General features: G+C 39.2%; 1 protein-coding gene across 1 annotated transcript in view; it reads right to left on the bottom strand.

Moving 5' to 3' along the window:
- The window catches only part of Cntn3 (contactin 3), a 332,030-nt gene that overhangs the window by 270,996 nt on the left and 33,891 nt on the right, over positions 1-27,143 (bottom strand). The window lies entirely within an intron of this gene.

Genomic DNA, 27,143 nt, shown 5'->3' with positions numbered 1-27,143 from the left:
ATACCAGGTGTTGGTAGGCCAATGAATCAGAAAGAGCTGTCATATACTGACTGCAGGAGCCCATGTCCATCTGACTACCTGGGACAGCAATGTGTTGTCAGTTCATGACATGGAGGGTAAAGCAGTGGCTCTCCTGAATATACTAGAGAAACTCTGGCTCGTGGGCACTATTCCACATGTACAGAAATGATCATGGCAGTATCAGAGGCCAGAGCAAAAACATAAAACAAACCAATACCCTTCAACAAGGGAGTAGATACAGGAGCTGTGGTGGACCCAGCGGGTGGAATACCACAGAGCAGGGAGTATTAATGGTGTACACTTTTCACATCCACACAATAAAACCTCAAAAATACAGTAAACTGCAAAAGTGAATTGCATAACAGAAAGCCATTTATACAAAATCCCCCCTCAATAAAAAATTTAACAGGTATACAGAGTTACACAAATACATAGTAAAATCAAAGCAAAAACAAAATGAGTAAGTAAAATTGAAACAGCAGTACTTGTGGGATCAGGCAATAGAAATATGAACCCATCGTATAACAAATGAACTTTAAAGCCACTGAAAATGTCCTCATGAGTGTCCACTTGATTGTTTTTAATAAATTATGCACATGCAACATATATTCTTTTGTGTGCATAGAATGTTTCACTCTAGAGGTATTTTTCCCCTAAACTCCATAAAACAAAAAATTCAGGTAAATTGGCTTATCTGACATGTCCAATATCACAGCTTGTTCATAGCATTCTGAAAGGCAATATTGAAAATGTCATCTTATAGGCTACTGAGGGAAGAAGAGGGGCTTAATGACACACTGAAAGTTGTTTAACATCGTCCTGTAGAGATTAGGAGCCACCAAGGCTTTGGAATAAAGATGGATTTAAAGAAGTGATTTAGGATAATTAACCTACTAGCAGCTTGCAAACTTATAAGAAGATAAAACAGAGCATTAAAAGAGTAGATTACTACTAGGAACAGTCTCCTATATTCACAAGTATTTGGTCTCCCTATGTAAAATCTAAGGCTTGAGAATGCACATTTTTAAAACAGTTCTGAATGCAACTCTGATCCACATAGCTCTCTGAGAATCATGGAGTGAGTTAGCATTAACTAGTGAGCTACAACGAATTAAGTACTATTGGGAAACATGCTGAATCAGTCACAATAAATCCAATGTGAGTGTGCCACAGGCATAGCCTTCAATGTTGCTCTCTGTACAAGTCTTTCAATGATATAGTGCTTAAACAGTGCTCAAGAGTCACATATTTTGTCCCTATTTATTCCATTATATTCTTACTATTTAAAAAGTTCCCTTATGGCTTTATATTTTCTTTATAATATAAAAACTACCTAATAAAATAATGAATTTTTGGTTTCATTATTTAAACAATAAGATTGCTGTCCAAAATTACATAAAAGTTTTAAGTTTCCAGTATTGAACAAGCAGAAAATAAATGGGCTATGTGGAAAAGTGGGACATAATCAGTCAAGATAAAAGGGAATCCATGGGCACTGAAGAAGACCAGAGATCAGAAAACGAGGTTGAAAACTAGCATATATAATTCATGGCTTTGGAGTGTTAAAAAGGAGCATGGCTTTGGAATGTTAACCTCTGGTGGTAGAAGATATTCTGAAAATATTTCCAAAGTGATTAAGTCAAGCTAGGGATTTGGGGTTTAATGGCCCAGGCAAAGTGCAGATTTTAATACTTCTGTTTTCTCAGAAAAAGGATGTTAAAATGGAGAAGGAAGAAAATGGGTGCTCATAGGAAATAGGAAGTAACTGGAGAAAGCTACTATATTTCCATGTAAAAGGAATTAATTTAGTAGATCACATGTCATCCTACACATTAGACCTTCAATCTCATTTTGTAATTTTACCTAGAGATACTCACCACATTCATATTTTACAAATAAGGGTTAATTTGTACTACTTCACCACCATCACCACCCCCACTACAAAAAGAAAAAAACCCTAAGGAACACTTTCATCATAGAAATTGCACAAATGTAGGCAACGTACAGTCAAACGCATACAAGGACAATGCTGTACTTAGCAAAATTTCATAGTCACATCCCTTTCCAGTCTTTCTTTTCTTTTTTTTATATCATTTTATTTGTTCTTTTTAGGTATACATGAAAGTAGAGTACATTTTGACATATTATACACACATGGAACATGACTTATTCTAATCAGGATCCCATTCTTGTGGTTGTACATGATGTGGAGTTTCAATGATTGTTCATTTTCAATGATTGTGCATTCATATAGAACACAGGAAAGCTATGTCCAATTCATTCTCCTGTTTTACCTATTCCCATCTCCCTTCCCTTCCCTTCATGCCCCTTTGTCTAATCCAACGAACTTCTTCCTTCTCCCACCATTCTTCCAATCTTAATAGCTCACAGAAATGGCAAAGCCAGGAAGATAAAATAAGACAATGTGTGTGAAAGGCACCGACCACTGCAGCAATTTGGTGACGGCTAAGCAAGACTCAAAAGAATACTTTTCTGTTTTCTCTAGTTGAAAAGATGCCCAGGTACAAAGACTCTTGGAAGAACATATAAAGAATTACTTCATCTCAAATGGATTTTAATCATAGTTGATTGACAAGTTCAAGTTAAACTTTCAATTTGCAACAGAGGAGTCTGTAGAGTCACTGAGGCTAAATTAATCAGGAACTCCAGGAATGCAGAAGTCAGAAAGAACACGAACTGATTTTTCTATATTGATCACAGACCGCTAGGCAGAAAATAAATTGGGGGAATTGACATGGGAGGTTAAGCTGGCATCGAAAAGCAAAAGGCATCGTAAGAATTTCTTCTCAATAATACATGATATGAACTAGCAACCTTATGATATGACATCATACCAAACTGCAAAAGAAGAGAAGAGGCCTGGCTTTGAGAAACTTTGGAGGTGGAAAGGAGACTTTAAGCATTTTCAGATAGTACTGTTAACCCCTTCACTGAACATAAGTCAGACTTTTTTTTTGCTGTTACATTTATACTGTTTCTTTTCAAACACTAGAATATTCAATGATTCATTTCACCCAAGAACTGCTGAACTTTCTCAGTTTCTAGTATTAAACACAGACAATCATCTGTTCTAAAGACTGCATTAATACTATAATGAAGACGCAGTTTCGACCATCTCCTGAAGAATCCCTTGGGGTGCTTCCTTTAAAACCCAATTTATTACAAAGCATCCTGGCCCTCATCCTTGGACTGACTAAACAAGTAGATTAGTATGAAGTCAATAAATCTACATTTTATACAGGTATCTCTGTAAAGTGAGGATGAGAAGTAATAGGAAAATCCTGAAAAACAATTTTAAAGCAGAGAACAAGCAATCTTAAACATCAACAACAACAACAAAAAACCTATCACTCTACAATGCCACGTGCCCAGTGCCCAATGCTCCAGGACATGGGTACTAGCAAGATGATGTTTAAAACACCTACTAGTTAACTAATAGCAACCCAAGGGCTATTACCCCAAACTAAAATCAGGATGTCCATAATGTTTAAAATTTCTACCCAGAAATATAAAAGATGTCTCTCACTGCTGAAGTGATGCCCATTTAGGCTCCTCAATGATATTGAAATGACTTTCTGTAGTTTTCTTTTCTTTAGTTTTGTTGATTTTATTTTTTTCAATACACGACAGCGGAATGCATTACACTTCTTACTTCACATATAGAGTATAATTTTTCATATCTTTGTATATTGAGTATGTTCATGCCAATTCATGCCTTTATATGTGTACTTTGTTTTATTTTGTTGTTTTTGTTGTTTTTGCATTACAATTCTTATTACACAAATATACCACAATTTTTCATATGTCTGTTTATATATAAAGTATGTTGACACCCAATTCAATTCTTCATACATATACTTTGTGTAATGATGTCCATCACATTTCACCATCCTTGCTAACTCCCTGCTCCCTCCCTTTCCCTCCCACCCCTCTTCCCGATCTAGAATCCATCTATTCCTCCCATGCTCTCCTTCCCTACTCCACTATGAGTCAGCCTCCTTATATCAGAGAAAACATTCAGCATTTGTTTTTGGGGGGATTAAATAACTTCACTTAGCATTATCTTCTCCAATGCCATCCATTTGCCTCCAAATGCCATGATTTAATTTTCTTTTAATGCTGAGGAAAATTCCACTCTGTGTGTGTGTGTGTGTGTGTGTGTGTGTATATCACATTTTTTTAATCCATTCATCCACTGAAGGGCATCTAGGTTGGTTCCACAGTTTAGCTATTGTGAATTGTGCTGCTATAAACATTGATGTGGCTGTGTCCCTGTAGTGTGCTGTTTTTAAGTCCTTTGGGTATATATCAAGGAGAGGGATAGCTGGGTCAAATGGTGGTTCCATTCCCAATTTTCCAAGGAATCTCCATACTGCTTTCCATATTGGCTGTACCAATTTGCAGTCCCACCAGCAATGTATGAGTGTGCCTTTTTCCCCACATCCTCTCCAACACTTATTGTTGTTTATCTTCATAATAGCTGCCATTCTGACTGGAGTGAGATGATATCATAGAGTAGTTTTGATTTGCATTTCTCTAATTGCTAGATATGTTGAACATTTTTTCATATATTTGTTGATTTATTGTATATCCTCTTCTGAGAAGTGTCTGTTCAGGTCCTTGGCCCATTTGTTGATTGAGTTATTTGTTTTTTCGATGCTTAGCTTTCTGAGTTCTTTACATACCCTAGAGATTAGTCCTCTATCTGATGTGTGAGGGATAAAAATTTGTTCCCAGGATGTGGGCTCTCTGTTAACCTCACAGACTTTTTCTTTTCTTGAGAAGAAACTTTTTAGTTTGATTCCATCCCATTTATTGTTTCTTGGTTTTAATTCTTGCGCTATAGGAGTCTTATTAAGGAAGTTGGGGCTTAATCCCACATGATAAAGATTAGGGCCTACTTTTTCTTCTATTAGACACAGAGTCTCTGGTTTAATTCCTAGGTCCCTGATCCATTTTGAGTTAAGTTTTGAGCATGGTGAGAGATAGGGGTTTAATTTCATTTGATACATATGGATTTCCAGTTTTCCCAGCACCATTTGTTGAAGAGGCTATCTTTTCTCCAATTCATATTCTTGGCACCTTTGTCTAATACAAGATAATTGTAATTTTGTGGGTCAGTCTCTGTGTCCTCTATTCTGTACCATTGGTCTACCAGTCTGTTTTGGTGCCAATACCATGCCATTTTTGTTACTGTTGCTCTGTAGTATAGTTTAAGTTCTGGTATAGCAATGCCACCTGCTTCACTTTTCCTGCTAAGGAATGCTTTAGCTATTCTGGGTTTCTTATTTTTCCACATGAATTTCTTGTCCATCTACATCCTCAACCTTCAGGACTCTGTTAAATCCATCCTTTTGGAATCTCCCCATCTGCCTTAATAATTTTAATAAATATAAATCCACTTGGTGTCAGTTCAACAGATTCAAATTCTATCACCACGTGTGAAGTGCCTGCAAAATCCCACCTGTCAGATCACAAGCACCACTGTAATGATTTTATTTATACATCCAGAGTTCAAGCAGATACTTTAATCAAAGCTGTAAGTTCACTAAGGTCAAGGAAAAGGGCATTAGTTTAAACTGAACTTTAAGAACAAGATCTTGATCTCCCTTTTTGGGATAAAACATATAGAGGAGATCATGAAGGAGATCCACATTATTTAAAATTAATTTTAATTAATTAATTTAAATTAACTAATTAATTTTACATTAACCCACATTAATTTAAATTGAACTTTAAGATCAAGTTCTGGCTCTCCCCTTTATGATAGAACATGCAGAAGAGATCATTTTTAAACACGATACTTTCTTAAGGAGACCCACATATTCAGTGATACAAAGTAAATGATGTCACTCTTTTGTTTGTTTTTTTGTGTGTGTGTGTGATTTACTATCCCCCCAAAAAAGGCAAAAAGTGATAAAGAAGAAGGAAGATAAAGAGGAGGAGGAGAAGAGGAAAAGAAGGAGGAGGAAGAAGAAGTGAAGGAGGAAGAGGGAGAAGAAGAAGAGGAGGAGGAAGAAAGAAGAAAAAGGAGGGGGAGGAAGAGAAGGAGGAAAAGGGGAAAGGGGAAGAGGAAGGAAGGAAGGAAGGGAAAGGAGGAGAAAAAGGAGGAGATGAAGGGGCTGGAAGAGGAGAAAGAGGAAGAAGAAGAAAGGGAGGGATAAGGAGAAAGGGGAGAAGAAGGAGATGGAGGAGCTGGGGAGGACCAGCTAGGCTGCAGTCCCAGTGGAGCCATCTCTACTCTGGAGTCCTGTACTTCACAGATGTCCCCACAGGCAAGCTGAGGCCTGACTTCAGGCTGCACTCGACTGCACCATCTCTTACTAACTGATTAAAGCTCTTGCTTTGGCTTCACTTCGTACTGTTTGAAGCACTCTGTCAACAGACACCTATACTCTCAAGAAACCAAAGTGATTTCAAATTTGCCATTCAATTTTGTTTCATTTTTATTTGCTGAAATTTCTCCTGATTTTATTAATTCGAGGAAACTACTTTCCTATGACTTGTTTTTCATTTCACTGTCTTCTCCAACTACACACATTCCACTGCCATTTCTGATTCTTCCAAGTTAACAAGCCAACAGCATGGGCACTCTTCCATCATGTCCCATATTTTCATTATTATAATTTTATCAAAACATACAAATAAATTCACACATGAATATTCACACACAAACATATGTCCACAGAGAGTGTCAGTGATTTGTAAAATGTACAGACATTGCATCTTCTCCAAGTTGCTGTTCTTAGTAATACAAAACAAGGTTTCTCCAAATCACCAGGGACAGCTCAAACACCTCATTTTCAATGGTTAGGAATACACCATAATTACACACATCAAAACATGCTCAGCCCTTTCAGATATTCTGATAGTAACACTATGCACATGAGTGTGTGTGTATGTCTGTGTTTGTGTGTGTGCACACACACACACACATACTGATGCTTTCATTAATATGGAATAGGTTCCCAGAAATGAAAACGCATGTAACTGTTATATTTTATAGAAACTGTCAGATTCCTTTAAAAGGGTAAAATATTCATACTAGAAAGCAAATGATATCATGAGTTTGAGCATCTTGTTACCAATATGCAATCTCCCTGAATTTACTCCTCTGTGAATCATTGCCTGTTTCTTTCATTGTTGCTGTTCATTCAAGTATTAAACTGTTTATATAAGAACATAATTTACATTTGTCAACTTGCATGAATTCTTTTGCACATCATAGATATTGACCCTTTGCCTGTCATCTACTTTGCAAATTTTTCTCGATATATTTTCCACTGATTGTCTTTATGGTAAAATTTTCTATACTATAACTTTGAGGTTTTACTTGGCAAATATGTCTGTTTTCTTGGTAGCTATCTTAAGAATGTTTTCTTCACCAGCGAATTAAACATGCAGTCTACAAAATGTCCTCCAGAGATCTTTTTCATATTCAAATCCTTAATCCATAAAGAATTTATTTTCACATATATTGTAAGGTAAGAGCCCACCATTATTCCAGAAGGAGAGTCATTTGCACCAATAACATTCATTAAATGATCTACTCATATGCCACCAAATCAAAATACTACCTATGGTATTTATTCATGTATCCAAAGATCTATTTTTGGATTCTGTAGTCTAGTTGCAATTCTAATTGTCTATTCTTATGCCAAACATATAGATTTGGTTATAATATTCCTTTGGAAATAATAGTGGGCAAAGATATCCATGTCTATTTCTTTCTTGATTTTAATCTTAATGATTAGCCACTTAGACAATTACAATTGGGTTTTAAAAGGTTTTGTTTAATAGCTCTTGTCATTTAAACCCTTTGTACTCCAACTTTATCTACATATTGAACGAAGAATGACAATTTTATTGGATATTTCTCAATGCAACACTATCATATAGTTTTTCAAACCATCTCATGGACTCTGATAACATACTGAAATACTCTCATGGTAAAAACAGAATAAATCAGGACTGGTGTTGTGGCTCAGCGGTGGAGTTCTTGCCTAGCACGTGTGAGGCCCTGGGTTCAATCCTCAGCACCACATAAAAAGACATAAATAAAATAAAGATATTGTGTCCATCTGCAACTAAAAAATAAACCTTCCTTGGTTGGTTATTATCCCCAATACACTGCTGAATTCCACTTGTTAATATTTTAATTTTACATGCATTTATTTCTTCTAAGATCACATGTATGCTGGCCATTTCCATTTTATATAAAATAGCTTTGTACATCAAAATTATGTAGCCTTCCTGATATGAATTGCTGAGTTTTCTACTTTTCTGGGGCATTTACTTGGAAGAGATAACAGTATACTCCCACTGTCTTGCACTAGGATATGTAATCCTCGCAGTCACTGAGATAATGTACTCTTAAAGGACCTATGCAATGTGGACATTATGCAGAACTTTGTACTTGCCCACTATACCAACATTACCATGTTGAGCAGACATTTCAGATGAGTAAGGTACAGTAACTATATCAGAGGCCAGATGCAATATATGTATTCCAAAAGGTGGGAGGAAAATCCTATCAAGATTCAGTGGTCAGCCTCACAGTGTCTTGTTGTTAGTTTGAGGTGTTTTTTATTTATTTTTTTTTTTTTTACTGGGGATTGAACTCAGGGGCACTTGACCACTGAGCCACATCCCTGGCCTTATTTTGTATTTTATTTAGAGACAGGGTCTCACTGAGTTGCTTAGCATCTCGCTTTTTACTGAGGTTGGCTTTGAACTCACAATCCTCCTGCTTCAGCCTCCTAAGCCGCTGGGATTACAGTGTATACCACTGCACCCAGCCCTTTGTTCATTTTTGATTGAATTGTTCATTTTTCATTTTTACTGTATAAGAGCTCTTTTGAATTCTGGATATGAGAACTGTCAGCCCTAGGAGGCACAAATATTTTAACCTATTCTGTTTTTACTTCTAAGTAGTATCCCATAAGCACAAAAATCCTTAATTTAAATGAAGTCAAATGTATTTCTTTTTCCTTTTGTATGTGGGGGTTTGATGTCATCTGTAACAAACCATTCCCTTAGCCAAGGTCATGAATATTTACACTTTTTTTCCTATGGGTTTTTCTATGGTAATTTCAGCAGTGCAGCCATATCTGCTGATTCATTTTCAAATGATTTGGTGCAGAGTATGAGATAGTGGCCCAATTTTTTTTTGCGTGGAAACATCCTGCTGTCCAAACAATGTAGTGACACTTAGAAGGCATGGATGAAACATTCATCAGTATGTAGGGGATTTTTCCAAGAATAAGAGGCATCAACCTCCAGGACATGGAGTATATTCTAAATTGATGTTGATGTGTCCTTAACAGGTGAAACACATAGGTTTTGCACTAGTGGGCAGAAGTACCAGTGGCCACACTTAATCCCTGGGGTAATTTCTTCTTTTCCATTTACCAAAATTCTTGAGGATTTAAGAATCCTTGATCTCAGGGATGGAACAGTACCACCAAGGCACATTCGAGAGGTACTTAAGTTTTACACTCAAGTTTCTACCATGTCACTTCAGATTTCTCATGCCGGAAGATCAACAGACCAAAAAAAATTTTTAAGTGGCATGGGGACAGAAATGCTAGTCAGAGAATGGAGAATGGATGTTAATGGGATGGGAACAATCCATTTCCACTTGAAACCAGATGCAAAGGTGAAAATGTGTTTTGTCCCATTGGTCGTCCCCTGGTAAGTTTCTCCAGGAAGAAAGGCCAACAAGCTGCTTTGAAACCCTATTATACGGAACAAACTGTCATGTGCAACACCAGTTGTGTATGGCAGTAGTCCTCTTCAGAATGCAGTGTCCATTGTCCCAGCTGCTGCAAATACAGGTGGCTGGTGCTATCGGCTGGGTTTCTCTCCAGGAGCTGTCCTCAGACAGAGCATTGTCCAAGCTGGATTCCCTCTTTAGGGACAACCTGCATGCAATTATTGCTCTCTGAATAGCATACAAAGGTCTATACCCAGCCTGCAGGTGAGACACCCCTGATGGGCCAGTGTACCCTAGACCTCCTCAAAGGATGAACTGAGGCCTTTGATGTAAATACATCACGCTTTGCCTCCTCTTCTCCTTAGTCCTACTTCCTTCCTTCTCTTACTGGCATGGTCCACAGAGACTCCCAAACTTCCTGTATGGAAATCTCCATCTCAGAGATTGTTCTCCAAAGAATGCAATGAAAGACATCATACAACTATCAGGAGTAAGTTTTCCAACACTCCTCATAGTATGAATGACATATCCATATGTTCCTACACATATATTTAAAATCATATGGTGTATGCAAAGCCCTTCTGCTGAACATTTTTTTAAAATTTTTATTGTTGGTTGTTCAAAACATTACAAAGTTCTTGACATATCATATTTCACACATTTGATTCAAGTGGGTTATGAACTCCCATTTTTACCCAGTATACAGATTGCAGAATCACATCGGTTATACATCCACTGTTTTACATATTGCCATACTAGTGTCTGTTGTATTCTGCTGCCTTTCCTATCCTCTATTATCCCCCCTCCCCTCCCCTCCCATCTTCTCTCTCTACCCCACCTACTGTAATTCATTTCTCCCCCTTGTTTTTTCCCTTTCCCCTCACTTCCTCTTGTATGTAATTTTGTATAACAATGAGGTTCTCCTTCCATTTCCATGCAATTACCCTTCTCTCTCCCTTTCCCTCCCACCTCTCATCCCTGTTTAATGTTAATCATCTTCTCATGCTCTTCCTCCCTGCTCTGTTCTTAGTTGCTCTCCTTATATCAAAGAAGACATTTGGCATTTGTTTTTTAGGGATTGGCTTAGCTTCACTTAGCATAATCTGCTCTAATGCCATCCATTTCCCTGCAAATTCCATGATTTTGTCATTTTTTAATGCAGAGTAATACTCCATTGTGTATAAATGCCACATTTTTTTATCCATTCATCTATTGAAGGGCATCTAGGTTGGTTCCACAGTCTAGCTATTGTGAATTGTGCTGCTATGAACATTGATATAGCAGTGTCCCTATAGTATGCTCTTTTTAGGTCTTTAGGGAATAGACCGAGAGGGGGAATAGCTGGGTCAAATGGTGGTTCCATTCCCTCCTGCTGAACATTTTAATCACATGGTTCACCTTAAGAATCAAATGGATCAAAGAGCAGCAGAGACAGTTTTCAGGTCTCTAGTGTAATAGATTTGAACTTGAGTCCTTGATCTCCTATTTACATACTACCTCTTTGACCTTGCCTCAAATACTAATTTTTTTACCTATAAATAGTTTTCATAATTTTAACTACACTTGGGAGTCACTTCAGGAATTAAACAACCTAAAGTATCAAAAGTACTAAGCACAAATCTCAATATAATTAGGTCACTATTATTATCATCATAAGTAATATTATTACTAGGGAGAAGAATACATGAATGAGTTTAAGCCACCGTTCTGACACTGGTTAAACTTTACAAAGTTTCCTTGTCTATTCTGGACTTCAGTTTTCTTAACAGCAAAATGAAGAAAGTTGTTAAGCTGTCTTTCTGCTCTAAAAAGCTGTGATTGTTCAGATGCAGAGACCCGAATGATTTGCATCAGTGGGTTTTTCAGAACTAACAGCCCCTGAGATGCTGATGATTCTTCTGCAGGAAGGAGAAGCTCTGGCCAGCCAGGATCCTTTGGGGCCTCATTAGAGCCTGGGAGGATGGCTCCTTACCAGGGAGCTTGAGCTAGTGGGGGTAGAGTAGCACCTTGTGCTACTGCGCCTACCTCCACCAGCAGGGAGCTTTGTGGCTGACAGTCAGTCCTGACAGAACTGAAGGGTAAACATAAAAGATTAGAATAGAATAAGACACACAGCCAACCCAGACCCAAAAAATAGAAAAGCAATAAGCAATGCTGAGCATAGGTTGAGTACGTATACACTGCTCAGAGTAAAAAAAGGAAAAGGAAAAATTCTGCCTTCCCAGAAGAAATGTCATTCTGTTCTGCTTCAATTTTTTCCTTGACTTCAGATGGCTTCCTGTTTACACTATGCAACTTGCTTAACGTCATAAAGATTTTGTGGTTTTCCAAAGGGATGTTGATGACCCATACCTACACCCATGGAGGCAACCTTTGCACAAATACGATGAAATCATTAGCATCTGAGACACTGGGGCACTGGTAATGTCTCAAAGTCCAAAATATTTCTCAGGCATCAGAAAATGTAATTCTAAGGAAAGTAAGATTCTGTATCACCCAAGAGGCAAGCTGTGTACAGAATGACCATAAATTATGTCAATGTGGGCTGCTAACAATGCTCCAGCTCCATAACCAGGCAGCCCTGGATGGATGCAAACCCAGCAGTGCACTCCCTGGCTGACATCTTCAGGTCTGGCAGTATACTCTTCCACAGTAAGCTCAGCATCCCTAAAACATGAATATCAAAGGCCCCACCTCTGGAGGATGAGAGGAGCTAACACCTGCATAGCACTGAATGCAGAGTCTGGTGTTACTGATGGTAACCTTACACTAACAGAGGGCACATGGCAATTATATGTCTTTGATACCTTATTCTCCTATGAATGCCTTCCAATTAAATTCATATATGAAATACAATTAGTGTATAATGAAGCTTTTCATACATACTTAGACAAATTTAGAAATAATCTATCCATATTCTTCCTCTTCCTATCTATGATCCTGGTCCAAACCACTCTCATCTTGTAACGCGATTGTTGACATGGACATTTAATTCATCTGTCTACTTCTATCCTGCTCTTCCAACAGCCAATGTTCAAACCTAGATCAAAACGTGTTATTCCTTTGCTTAAATCCCTCAGTCCACGAACTAAGATCCAGGCTCCTGACCATGGGCTGCAAGAGCCTACCAGATCTGGCCCCTGTCTCTCCTTCAGACCTCCAGCTCCTGCGCTCCACTGCAGCCTCAGTGGCTTTCTTTCTGTTCTTCAAATAAGTGAAATTATTCCCTCTCGGGGCTCTTTTACTTGCCACAAGTGATCTGCGAAGCTTCCACCTGCCACATCCTTCAGTGGCTTGTTTTTCCCTCCTGTTTCTGTTCTCTGCTCCTGTTCCTTACCTCCTTCATTACACGATTTTGCTGTACTGTCCTGAGATAAATTACCACACTGCAGAATTATGATGCTCACTTTGGAGGTGTTTTATCTCCTTTCAAGAAGCATGGGCGCTCCATGAGATTGGGGACCACCATGATATTCCCACTACCCTCGACAATGCTTTCGGTGTTGTTAGAATTCAACAGGTACCTGGAAAATAAATTCTTGAAACCATTCTTTCAAGAGGAAATATCTTTCCATAGATCCATAAAAACAATCAATTGATTTCACTGGAATTTATGTTTATTTTGACTGACCATAAATTTCATAAATAAGAAAGGCTGAAATGGATTTAACATTTAAAATATGGGTCCACATGATCTTTAGAAAATCTCTCTGGGAGCTATGAAGTGAGCTGTTCTCACAAACTTGGCTAATATAAAACAGTAATTCACCGAAAAACCTTGGGATGAGACCCTGGCAGTGTCTTGGAATTTCCCCATATTTCCACCAGCCATGTCATTTTTAATTCTCATTCCTAGTAGAAATGATTAACAAAATAAAACAAAATGTTAACACGTTTGCAGGTATGGATCCTAGTATGTATGATTAGCTGTTAAATAAACACATTCAAAGTTTTACACAGTCAGAATTAGGGCTTGCATTGTGTTGCAATGGTGGTATTTTTATCGTTTCTCAAAACCTTGTTTTCTTTTCAAATTTTTTGTCAAGTGTTGTTTTCTTCCCTTTTCAATCTTCCTTTTGGGTTTGCTTCATGAACTTCAAAAACAACTCAAACGTCATTGTCATTTCTTCTGTTTGCCAAAGAATTAGATGCTATGGCAACAGCATCCAGAAAATGACTGTTGAAAATAATTAGAGCTTAGGCATGAACAGAAATTATTCACAGGTAATAAACTCAAAGGGGAAAACGAGGAACTAATGAGGATAGAAATGCTTTTGCATCACGGAGAGCTCCTGGTGGGCCTGAGAAGGTCTTTCCACTCTGGAAGATGCTGGCTACACCAATTCCTCCCAGGAAAAAAGTGTTGACATCAACACTTTTGCCCAAGTTGCCTGCAGCACTTCTCACTTAGTCCCTCCACCTACACATCCATATTTCCAATCCTTTCCTTCAAAGTAGTTCAGGCAAAAGAAAGCGGAAGGGCTAGGGTTGTAACTCAGTGGTAGAGTGCTCACCTCCCATGTGGAAGGCACTGGGTTCGATCCTCAGCACCACATAAAAATAAAATAAAGGTATTGTGTCTATCTACAAATGTATGTATATGTGTGTGTGTGTGTGTGTATGTGTATGTATGTATATATGTGTGTGTGTGAGTGTGTGTGTGTATACATATATTTATATATTTATATATATAAAAGAAAGTGGGGGAAATACTGCATTTGACCTTATAGTGGATCACTTGAATCTCTGTGCAGTTAAAAGCAGTCAGGATGCAAACCCCACAGTGAGCCGCTATTAGAAAAGCTGAGAGCCTCTTTGGCATCCCTGGCATGCAGAGAGAGAATGCCCATTTGAGAATCAGGATAGAGCAGCTGCAGATGTTCAGTCAATTAGATTGCCTGATTAGCCCAACATCCTGACGCATCCCGCCACTCAGGGAGGACGGTCCCACTGTTCTTGCTCTGGGGAATGGCTTTAAACGGCATACCCACTGCAGCTGCTGAGTCCCATCTTCTTGTTTTTACACATTCTGCTACTCACCCCACACATTCTCCGTCTTTCTTTTGGTTGCCAAGCTGCAGATGTTCTGCTTTTTCATTTCCCCTCTTCAGAATACCTTGTTTCATTGGAAACCCAGTAAGTCCAATTGGAAAAAAGAAAGACCACTTCATATGAGTTCTTCCAATTGTGGGAGATAAAAACAGGCACATCACTGCCTACTGGAAAGGTTACATCTATAAGTGCCAATTTCACAACGTTATTATGGAGTAATAATGGAATCCAATTTACAGTTACAGGTGGAGTGGACTTCTGCCATCCTATCTGGACAGCCGGCAGCCTCGTTTCCTCCACATGAGAACTTCTCCCATGTTCTGAGACAGAATTCCCCAGAAGCTTGGCTGCCAGGAACCTATCTCCTAGGCTACCTTTTAGCCATCCTGAAGCACATGTCCTAGGCTCTAATAAGTAAAAGGACTCACTCTAGACTTTGGAAAGTTTGTGACGCAGGATATATGGACTGACAGAATTCATCCAAGTGAAGAGAGACAGGGACAACAGCACCATCTGTTTCCTAGAGAACATATGGTTGTGCCGGGCCTCATGCTGGCTATGGCATTCATGAAACCAGCTGTAGGGCCATGGTTCTTGATGTTTTTAGCTGTGTAACCTGTGGACTTGGTCTCTGGCCTTCACAGATTTTTTTTTCCCCTTGATTCACCAACATTTCTTTCATGGGATGTTCAACAGACACAGGCAGTGCAGAAAATGCATGGTAGTTAAAGAAGTTGGTACAAAAACACAACTTGCCATGTGTCCAAGTAAAATAGAACATATTACTCTCTAAATTAAAAATCTAGAGCTAAGTCAAAAGTGGCCCAGAGATATAGGTTCCAACTAACTTGTTCTGCCATCCTTCTCTGCTCAGGAAAATCTACTTTCCACCAGTCCACATTTCAAACTAAAGGAAAGGGTAAAACATGATCAGAATCCAAGTAGTTTTCTGCATCTGTTTCCTACCACTACTTAGTGACTTACAACAACATCAGCATGTTATCTTATCATCCTGGATGCATTAAGTCTGAAATGGATCTTATATGCTAAAGTTAAGGTGTCAATACATCTGCTTTCCTTTTGGGGCCCTAGAGGAGAATCTGTTTCCTGCATTTCTAGCTTCTAGAGGCTGACCACAGTTTCAAGGTATGCCTGTCCACCCTCTTCTTCCAACATTACACTTCCCCTAAAATGATCCTCCTGCCCCCTCTTGATTGCAATGATTTTATTGGGCTCACCCAGGTAATCCACATTCCCATCTGAAGATCCTTTAATTAAGATATAAAGTTGTGTTCACCACATGAGGTAACATATGCACGGGTTCCAGTGATCAGGATGTGAAAACCTTTGGAGGATCATTGCTCAACCACAGGACAACATTGAGAAGTGGATCCTATCATTACCTCTCACATTCTACCAACTGGAAATTGCTCACACAGCCACACTTAGCTGCAAGGGAGCTTGGGAATTTTATTCAATGTTGGTGAACATGTGTCCTGCCAAAGCTCTAGAGTAATAGGGAGGAAGAGGGCACCTGGAATGGAAGGGAAGAATGGAAACTGGGAAAGTCAGTCGGGTTGCCCTGGCAGGAATCAGAGAAGAAATTATTATACAAGAGTTCAACAATGGGACCCCTCACATATATATGAACACAATTAAAGGAAACTATCACAAGATGGAGATTCATCTGCTATGACCAATGACCATGGATAGGTGGTTAAAAAGAACAGGACTGCACTCTCTCAATGGCTGGGAGGAGAGACGTCCCAGTGATGGTGTCAGCAAGGTCATGCTGCCTTCTAGGGCTCTAGGGGAGGACCCTGGCCTTGTCTACCTTCTGGCAGTGCTGGGAATTCTCAGCCTTCTTTGGTCTGTGTTTTCCAGTCCCTGCCTCTGTCTTAACAGGCTCCTCTTCCCTGTGTCTCCTCTGGTTTTCAGGTATATCATTTCTCTTTTAAAATGGCACCAGACATTGGGTTAGTGTTAGTCATTGGGTTCCCTAACCCAGAAAACTCATCCTACCTTAATCTCAAAACAGATCAAACTTCCGCCAAGATGCTCTCTACAGACTCAATCATGAGCACAGGGCATCAGCACTGAGCTCTCTTTATGAGGTGCCCGATTCAGAGCACTATAGAAGGAGAGGTTCCCAGGCATGGAAGCAGGGGATTCAGCTGAAGAGATGTTGTGGCTTCTGGTGCAGGAAGGAGGTGATGTGCTAAAAACTCCACTGAACTTTCCACACCCTCTGACTTCCTGTTTTCCACTGGCTGACCCCAACTAGAACCCAAAGAAGGATTGTAGAGGGACAAGAAGTTCCAGCTGGGCGGTCCTTAACAGTCAGCCTCTGGGGCATGTGACAGACTGGAGAGGAGAATGCTTGGGGGGTACATGACATGGATGGATATCCATGGATATAAGACCTAAAGTGGTTCCCGAGTCTGACAGACGATGATCAAATAGTAGGAATCAAATCAACATACTTTGAGTTCCCACGTGTGACATGCAGTACCATAGGCACTACCATAGGCATACTGAAAATATCTTTATCTTTTAAGACTTGGAGAACAGGGTTGTGTTCTCTTGGCTACGTGGGCTTATTTAGGCTGAACCCCAGTTAGCAGGTAGATCTATGCACTTAAAGGCAAAGATGGACTAGGGTTGAGTCACTCCCCAGAAAAGCTCTAATGTCTGAAGCAAAGTAGCTTAGCTACTGGGGTGCAGCAGGGGGTGCCTTCCATATCCTCCAAAGAGGATATTTCTGCAGATATTGCAAAGATAGTATATGCAGCCTTTTCCATATGATCACTTCCTCTGCTGAGGAGGCTTCTGGGTGCTGTTTCCAAGATGCTCAGAGTAGCACAGAGAGAAACCCAGTTAACAAAAAACAGTCCAATGTTTTAAGAGATTTGAAACAGTTACGAGAATACCAATGAACAAGCAATTAGCTAGGTTCAATCCCCTGTTGCTTATAATTTACCAGATTCCCTCTCCATAAAAATATTGGTTTTTATGGAGACTAATAGGACAAAAATCTACATTAGCAAGATTTTAACCATTCTGTCACTCTGTAAACTAGGTCTTACTAATTGAGTAAGTCCTTCATGATTGTTCCCAACATTATTTCTAAAGACAGCCCCCACACTTTCTATACCAAAATAGAAATTTGTAAGCATTTTAGAAATCATCAATATCAGTTTTCTATTTTTGAAAAGCAAATTACTTGTGCAGTTCAATATGGAAACTCATTCCTTTAATAACTTTTTCAAAAACTGTACAAGGCATTTGAGCAGAGATTCCTAAATGGCTGAATGCAGGCAAATGGGAATGTCCTCATCTGCATTTAAAGAAAGCTGGATGCAGACTCTCACCTGTGTTCTTTGTGTCCCCATGTGTGTGCAGGTGAATGTGTATGTGGTTGGGGAAAAGGTTTTCCCTCTGATTAACTTTCTACAGCACCTTCTTCCTGCCCTACTCCAAGGGATACAGAGTGAATTAAACCACCTGGTACATTGGGAAATGGTAACCTGAATTGACTAGGCTCATAGTATGCATCTTGGCCTTTGCCCCAAACTTGCTCTGCCACTCTTTTGTGGGGTGCATCCCACCCCAGTCCGTTTTGCTGATATGTGGATAGATACACCACTAGGCTTCTTCCCCTTCCCAACCTTGCTCCCTTGTTCATACCTATGTCCTCTGGGAAGGATCCCTCAAAAATCACTAGCACAAATGTCCTCAGGTCAGCTTGGAGGAAGTCCAGCCTAAGCTGAATAAGTAGAGCCTTGTTCCACTTGAGTGGCTGTTTCAAGGGGCAGACACTTAAACAATGTTAAGAGTATTTAGGCCTCTGCAAAGGCTTAGGCAGCCCAAGCCAGACAGCTGGGAGGGAGAAGATGCTGGACATCTTCCCAGCAAGGGCAGGGAGGTAACCTCAAACTTCAGCGCAGGGTACTGCAATTGACCAAGGAGACAATGCTGCTCCTGAGGAGGGACACTGAAGCCAAGAGTTCTTCTTCAGGGGAAATTGCATTTCCAGCCCAATTAGGCTGGGTGAGCAGAACATCTGTGGCTGCTTTTGTTAACATTGCTACACTGCTGCAGAGAACTGGAGATTAGGTAAACAGAGCTATCAGGAGCCCTACAAGCCTTTCTGTACTGGAGGCTAACAACAGGAATTAGTGGACAGACTCAGCCTCAAGTCATCTCTCCTGTCCCTGGGCTCAAGAGTGAAAAGCTCCCAAATGATGACTTCGAGATTTAATGTAGGATCTCACAGGTGATGTCTGGGCCCTGAAGGAACAAGCCAGAGATGGTAACAGAATTCAAGAGTCTGAAGCAAAAGTTCTGGTCTCCAATAGTTCCCAAGCATAAGCTTTAGCATCAGCAGCTACCTCAAATGCAGGGATTGAAAGAAAAAGGAGAAACTCCCCAGGAAGTCAAAGGCCTGGGCCATTTCTCAACCAGAGGAAACAGAACAGATCTGAGGAGGGAATTAATAATACTCCAGAGAGGGAGCCCACCCTCCACTCAGCCCAGGAACATGTGAGAATAAAGAGATACATACTAAACAAGCAAGAAAAACACCTTCAATAAGAAGTAATGATGAGGGATTTTTTCTTAACTTTGAGTATTAATTTTTGATTACTGCATAACAAATGAGTATAGGCTTAGTGGCTTCAAACAACACAGGTTTATCACCTCACATTTCCCTAGGTCAGGGATCTGGCTCATTTCCTCTCATCTTCTGTCCAGGATGGCATCTCACAGGACGGCATCAAGAAGTGCACTGCACTGGCACCTGAGATTGGGGTCCTCATCTAAGTTAACTCAGGTTCTCAGCAGAAATTACTTCCTTGCAGCTATAAGACTGAGGTCACCCTTATCTTGCCAGCTGTCAGTCAAGGACCATTCTTGGCTCCAAAAGCACAGACTGAGGTCTTTGTTCCATGACTCCCCCAGGTAGTTCACAACATGAATATGTGCTTTCTTTTCTTTCAGCCAAAGGAAGCTCTAACATCTACCTCTGCAAACCACTGGAGAAAATGTTCTGATTTTAGAGGGCTCATTAGAGTAGGTCAGGCTCACCTGGACAGGAACTCTTTTGCCATAGCATGTCCCAGTAGTGATCAAGTGAGATCATCGAGTTCCCCGCACAATTATGGAGATTCTATAAGACACATACACCAAGGAGCAAGGGAATCCTGGGGACCTCTGGGTAGCCTGATTGTCATACACTGCAAACTAGCAGTAATGTCTACACTGCCATGTTCTGAGTCAAGAAACTCAATATACAAAAGTGAGGTAAATGCTCTGTTAACCTCTTACCATGAGATACAGCTTTGTTAAGTAGAGAATTCTGCAATGAAAATTGAAAGCAAGATACTCTCTAAAAACCCTTGGCAATCTTAAACCATAGACTTAAGATTTCATTTAAACTTGAAATGCTAGACTCTGCTAGAACAATGCTGCTCGGTATGAGGATTCCAGAGACTAAAGGCTGCCATATCTATCACTCAGACTATACTGTATTGGGCCCAATGCTGCCTGATAATCCTGTGTGTCACATTAACTTTTTGGCTCTTTAAAAAGCAAAGGACATTGATGTCTTGGCCTTAATTTCTGAGGTTGTCTTCCTTCAGACTATTGAACAATCACCAATACTCTGAGGCATCACATAGAATACACTGGACAAGATGGGCTTGGGATATCACTTCTACTTAAGCATTTCAGACTTGTAACTGAAAGGCAAGAAATCAGATCATTTAAACTTGAATATACTTAGTATTTAACTTCCAAGGGAATTTCATCTTTAGTCTCCACTTTTTCCCCGAGGATACAAGAATGGAAAGATAACTTGTATTTGAATTAGAAGCACTTATGAGATAATAAAAATAGAATACAACAGAATAGAACTGCCAATATGTCCCATTTGTAAAGATAAGTAATTTCAGATGAAACTATAATTTCTGAATTATAAATATTTGCATTTGGCTATGATATCAAATACATTTCTTGTACAGGTTGCAGTAGGGGTAGTTCGTAAGCTATTCAATACATGCAACGTGTTGAATGCAGTTTGACAGGGTAAAATCACTGCCTTTAGCTAGTAGCATTTCTAGCAGGAGCAGCATCAGCCTCAGCTCCTCTCAACCTAGGTGTGACGTGGTTTTAGGCAGCATTTTTGCTGTTGTGACCAAAAGATGTGATAAGAACAAATTTACAGGAGAAAAAGTTTACTTGGGGCTCACAGTTTCAGAGGTCTCAGTCCACAGATGGTTGATTCCATAGCTCTGGGTCCAAGGTGAGGCAGAAAGAAGGGTGTGGAGGAGGAAAGCATCTCCAGCCCTGACAGCAAAGAAGCAGAGAGACAGCTCTGCTCACCAGGGACAAAACATACACCCCAAAGGCACACCCCCAGGGACCCACACCCTGCCTGTCTACAGTTACCACCAGTTAAACTGTACCAGTGGATTCATGCACTGATTAGGTTAAGGCTCACATGATCTAATCATTTCACTCCTGAACTTTCTTGCATTGCCTTGCACATGAGAGTTTGGAGGGCACCTTGTATCAAAACCACAACAGACAATGAGTCACCTGGAGATGCTTGCCTTGGTACCCACTCCTGTGACTAGCCTGGGATGCAGCCCAGGCACCTGACTCTCCTGACAGTCGAGCTAGTGGAACAAACACAGGTTTGAATGTCACCACAGCTGCCCATCCATTAGGTAATCCTGGATAGGCTACCTCTCAGCATATCCGCTGTCTCACATGTGCCATGAGGATCACTTCACTGCTCACTTCTTAAGGGTTATATTAAAGATTAAACTGCACAATACACTTAAAGTATGTGGTACGTGTTCAAAGTGATGGCTGTTATTCAGATATATTCAAAACCTACAACAGGAAACATCAAAATATTTTCCTCAAAATCATCCTGTCACTTATCTAGATAATATACATTAGAAACCAACATTGTATACTTCAAAACTCAGAAACAAAACCCACAGAACCTGGCAGTTTGCCTTTCACTAATGTCAATCATGAATACCTTCGTAATAACATCGTGTCACCTTCTTATTGTGCAACTACTACTTGCCAAGTTTGTCTCTGATCTTTCTAGCTTCACATTCCTTCACAGCTCCCTCTTACCTGCTCACAGGGTGGGATGTTGAATATCTCATGGAGGCCTCTGGGTCTCTATCAGATGCCCCAGCACCAATTCTCTGCCTGTCGCCAGCCAAAGCTTTGCAAACTCCTCCTCATCTTTTAAATAAATTACTGAGCTACTTTTAAATAAATTAAATGGGTCTACCATGCTTTTCTCCTCCATTCCCTACAAACTACTACACCCAAAAGTGATGCATGTGGCCATCAACTTTTATGTCCATAATGCACCTCAGTGACCTGGGTCTAAGGACATACAAGGGAAAAGAAAATAGCATTTCCACTCATGTACTTACCAAAAGAAATTTTTCTAGATTTTAAGATGGAGGCATTGTCTATGATATGGCACATTAAATTGATTTTAAAAAGGATATTAAAGTAGTACACTAGGTGGTGGGGAGGGGTGGTGGTCTTTTCTACAAATTGTGCTGGAACAACTGGCTACTCACATGAAAATCTGTAAATCTAGATTGCTACCTGAAACAATCTAGGAAAATTAACTCAAGAGGTATCACAAAACAAAGCATAAAAGCTAAAATTATAAACCTCTTAGAAGAAAATATCGGTATAAATCTTTGTGTTCATGAGTTAGATAGCATTTTCTTGAATATTCTAACCTAAAGCAGGAGTAACAAGAGAAAAAGTACATGCATAGATTACCATCAAAATTAATAACAATCTGTGACACTATCGAGGGAAAGCAAAGACAACACAGAGAACAGGACAAAACATTTGCAAATTATTCATCCATTAAGGGTCTAGAATTCAGAATCTAGATTATATAAACAATTTTTTATGATGCAACAATAAAAAGATAAATTATCCACTTTTAAATAGGCAAAAGAATTAAACAGACATTTCTCCAAAGACGATATACAAATGGCTAATACGTACATGAAAAGACACTCGATAGCATCAAGGTGTCAGTTGAGGCTACACAATGTCTATGTAGAAAATTGACATTTGATATGTATACCCAGCATGTGAAATGCACTGAGTTCCCAGCAGATGCTTGCTGCAATGAACAGGCAGAGACTATGCAACTGAATACAAAGGAAACAATTACATGCCATATATATACACATGCACACACTTGTATCAACATCAGACACAGTACACTTGAAGATAAAGACCATGAAAAACTAAAGTGCACCTTTTGAAATGGTAAACTGCATAGTACACAATTTATATGTCAAGAAACAAAAGTTAGGATATTTCTTAAAAACAGAAATCTAGCTTCTGAAATCCCTGCTCTACATTTCTTTCCAACTACATCAAAATTATTTAGGTTTATTCTCAAAGATTTGCTCAGATGCTCAGAGAATTTTCCCCCACCCCCAATGTGCTATTTACTTTTCCCAGTGGTATACCTTTGATTGGCACTAATCACTGTTAGAAAAAAATGTCACCAAACTGTGTGACACCCGCATTCCATTTTGGACAATTCTTGGGGGGAAAAATCAAAGGTTATTGCTTCTGCCAAGTGTTTCCTGAAGAATGTATATTACAGCCATGTAGTTTGTTCTGCCTGAAAAAAAATTAAAAGTGCTGGTAGGAAAGTGACCATGCGATGTTAAAGAGCAAAGTGTTCATGGTAAAATGAAGAAAAATAAATGTTTTTCTCAGAAGTACTTTCTTTAAAGATAAAATAATGTTTAAGATATTCAATTATGGTCAATTTTTTCTCTGATAACTTCCCAAAATGACACCAGTTCAAACTGTACAGCCAGGTCTTTTGTGGTCCATTGATGGAGCGAAGGATGCTAGAGAGAATATCTCGCTTCCCTTCTTTTGCTTTCAAGATCCTCCCTTTTCTGTGACCCTGTCTTAGACTGCACGTTCTCCATGGAGGCTTCTCAGCCCACCAAGTCATTAAGGAAAGACCTCCTATTCCAGTCCACATTGTCCCTTGGAATCCTGCACCTGTTTCATAGCCAAGGCTAGGCAAGTAAACTTTCCCTGCATTGGCCATCCAGGCACAAGGTACATACCTTCCCTAGATCCACCACATAGACTTCCTAGCTCACCAAGTCACTGTGACTCCTGCTGTGTCCCACAGATCCGACCACTGATCCCTGCCTCCTCCTCTCCCCTCTTCCAGATTCTCCACTTCTTCCTTGGAGTGCAGAGTAATAGAAGAGGATCATCACATGGAGTCCTGTCTTCAGAAATGATCCTGTGGTGCATACATGAGAATAAACAGTTTTCTGATCCTGCCATATCAAAAACGACTCCACGGCCTCTTGCTTCCCACTTAAGAAGGGGGAAAGTTCAGAGTTATATATGTAACATGTGAAGTTAACACGGAACAAAAGGAATTCATTCCCCAAACCAGACCAGAGCACACACATTTCCTCCGGGGGAGAAAAAAAGAATTCTTAGCCTAACCACAAGGAAGGAAGAAATGATATCACAAACAGATAAGAACTGAAATTACATTAATCATTTATATATAAACCAAAACAAAATTTTTTTTCATACCACTGAGATAAAAATCAGAAACACTGCATATTGTTTTATTAAAAATGCCCTTAAATTGTGTATACTCTTTGGAACGGTTTCTGTGTTTCTCACATTATAATTTGAAGCTTATACAAAAATTCAAACAACAAGAAAAAGAAAATTCTTCTAATGCTTAGAGAATTTTTCCCTATATGCAAAATTTAAAAAAAAAGTATTCCCACACACTTTTCATTTAAGTGCATTCTTTTAAAAAATAAATTCAAATAAAAGCTTAAATCCTACTTCCCTTCTAGAAACAAAGTGTGTTTATTTGCTGGGCTCAAACTCCCACTTCAAAGCTTCTTTTACATACTTAGATTAACCACCAAATCCTACAGAATCTGAGTAACCAACCTTAGCCATCTAAGGAGAGGGAGTGGTGAATTTGCAGGCAGACTTCTTACTCTACCTAAGAACACGTGGATAAAAACCTCCCCAGAGCTGTGTCCAAGCATCATTCAAAAAGGAAAAAAAAATCACACCTATCCTAAACAATGATACAGTTACTTCCCCCAGATCACCAAATCCAGTCATCACTACCCAAATTTAGGCTATGCTTTCCAGGTAACTAAGCCAAAGAGGTTTTACATGAATGGCTAAACTGTTACCACATGAGTATCAAATGCAGCCAGGCACTATGAAAGTGAAGAGATTATTTCACTAAAACACATAGTTAATCCAAGTGAAATCAGCAGTATCTCTCTCAGAAGTTGTGATTTCTTGCTCTTCAAACTTTCCAAGTGATTGCATGAAAATGTGCCTGGCTTCATTCCTCAATTGGCTACACAGCATTACTTATTCTATTATACATGTTTTTTTTCCAAGAGCAGAAAGGAAAAAAAAAAAAAGAATTATAGTACGTGTGTGTTACTGAAATGACCTCAAATCCAAATAGCATAGTTCTCTCTCATTTAACCAATGCATATTTCATTTTTACTACCACCCAAGATCTCGAGTTATTCTAAGTTATTCATGATCACTCCCTCCCAGTAACACCCAAAAGAGAAAAGCCATTTCCATTCTTGATTAGGAAGGTTTGCAACCTATCACTTTTCTTTAAAATGAAAGGAGGGTGAATACATCAAAAAATAATCATTGTAATATGGGCAAAAGCTAAAACCAGGATCAGATACTAACATTAACTTTAGCTAAAACTTTGGTCCTGAACCATCGATGTATGTTAGTGACAGAAATATGTGATTAGATAATTTAGTATTAATTGTATTACTGAAATATAGATATTTTGCAGCATCCTGAAACAGGACTGGCACAAGGCAGGCATTCCAAACATATTTGTTGAAAGAACAAATGACTATCTAAGCAATGGTAGCTTCATTTTAAATTTTAAAAAGGGATATATTTGTTTTAAATGTTTCATGTATTCACTGAGATACGTTTTTGGTAGATCCTTGCCAATCTGCATTTTAGACACTGAAAACATCAACTTCCTTCCAAGGTCAAGTCAATGTTATTTACTAAAGCCCTATTTTTAAAAAGTCAAAATGGCTGAAGACTTAAAATTCACATTTTCATGCAGGATGTTATCAACAGAGGTAGAATATTAAATGATCCCTGAACCATATTCTGGTTTAAAATGTTAAAGAAAAAAATTGAAACTAAAAAAATTACAAGGAAAAAATCCATAAATAAAATAAAATCCAGCAACTTATCAGATGTTATAGCACAAGGATTCCCAATCATTTGAAATGAATGCAAAAGCTACAAATTAACTAAGGAGATCATTGCCTAACGCATCACTTTTGTTAGCAAGTTCACGTGAAGTCCACTTCTGTGAAATGCTGCCCAGACAGCTTGCATCAAATGAGATTTTTCTTCCATGCAGTGGAATGTGGACATCTGTTCTCTACAAGTCTGTTCTGCAAGTTCATTGCTAAACACATTCATTAACCATCAGAGTACCCCATCATGAAGTTAGCCAGCAGTATTTATAGTTGGCTGAACTTGCATGCTCCCAAAAGGGAAGTGGCATAAGGGGCCTCATGATTTAGGATGCTTCCCACGTGTTCTGGCAATGCCTGGGGAAAGGGGACAACTCACAGGGTTTCAATAACTTGTTGCCAAGACTCAGAAGTCTTATGTACTTCAAGGTAAAAACACTGTAAATTTGCCTCTTCCTTAACAGGAGCCAAGTGTTGTAATGGATCACTTTTGTTGGCGACTTAATGTGAAATTAGTACCATGACACCCTGAAAGGTCAGTTGAGGCTACACCATGTCTATGTAGAAAACTGACATTTGATATGTACATCCAGCATGTGAAATGCACTGAGTCCCAACAGAGGCTTGCTGCAATGAACAGGCAGAGACTATGCAACTGAATACAAAGGAAACAATTACATGCCATATATATACACATGCACACACTTGTATCAACATCAGACATAGTACACTTGAAAATAAAGACCATGAAGAAACTAAAAGGCCATCCCACAATGACAGAAGGATCATATCACTAGGAGGAGACAACAACCCTATATGTGGAGATGCCTAACAAGAGCTTCAAATTAAAGGAAGCATAAATTGACAGTTCTATAAAGAGAGAAACAGAAAATTCCACAATCATACTGGAAGTCTTCAAGAGCATTCTAAAAGCAAGTTGATTTTACTGCCCACTCCTCTAAAAAGAAAATTTAGTAGAAACACAG

This window comes from Marmota monax, unplaced genomic scaffold, assembly GCF_021218885.2.
Source record: "Marmota monax isolate L192 unplaced genomic scaffold, Marmota_monax_Labrador192_F-V1.1 WCK01_AAM20220418_F8-fsc00028, whole genome shotgun sequence".
Lineage (NCBI taxonomy): Eukaryota > Metazoa > Chordata > Mammalia > Rodentia > Sciuridae > Marmota > Marmota monax.
Note: the sequence above shows the minus strand (reverse complement) of the source record. Positions and strands in the feature narration are given on the sequence as shown.